General features: G+C 63.9%; 1 non-coding gene across 1 annotated transcript; it reads right to left on the bottom strand.

The window, feature by feature from the left end:
* Positions 1–367: 367 nt before the first annotated feature.
* On the bottom strand, positions 368–449 carry TRNAS-CGA (transfer RNA serine (anticodon CGA)). Its single transcript has one exon. It is a non-coding gene; the product is annotated as a tRNA-Ser (tRNA).

Here is a 449-nt window from a genome sequence, read left to right as displayed (position 1 = left end):
GGGGGGTTGGGGTGCAGGTTTTGGGGGAAGAGGCGGAGGGGGGATGGGAAGAGGCAGAGCAAGAGCAGGGCATCGGGCTAAGAGGCAGAGGGGAGCGGGGTGCAGGCGGGGCCCCCACTTCTCTGGAGCTTCACTTCCAGCGCTCGAAAGATGACCACGGGCCCACGGGCCTCCGGCGGGGAGACCCGCCCCACATCCCCAGCGTTTCCCCCCCGCATGGACGGCCTTTTGGGGGAGGCACCATCCCAGGCATCCCCATGAAAGGAGCAGAACAGGGTTTACCTGGGGTGGGGAGTGTATGGAGAGCGTCTCAGGGCCGGTGGAGATGTATTGCCCTGGTGAGCAAGTGTGGCTAAAACACAGGCCTCGCTGTGAGCAGGATTTGAACCTGCGCAGGGAAACCCGATTGGATTTCGAGTCCAACCCCTTAACCGCTCGGCCCTCACAGC

The sequence above is a fragment of the Caretta caretta genome, chromosome 11 (assembly GCF_965140235.1).
Source record: "Caretta caretta isolate rCarCar2 chromosome 11, rCarCar1.hap1, whole genome shotgun sequence".
NCBI lineage: Eukaryota > Metazoa > Chordata > Testudines > Cheloniidae > Caretta > Caretta caretta.
The sequence above is the reverse complement of the archived record's forward strand: the minus strand, read 5'-3'. Positions and strand labels throughout refer to the sequence as shown.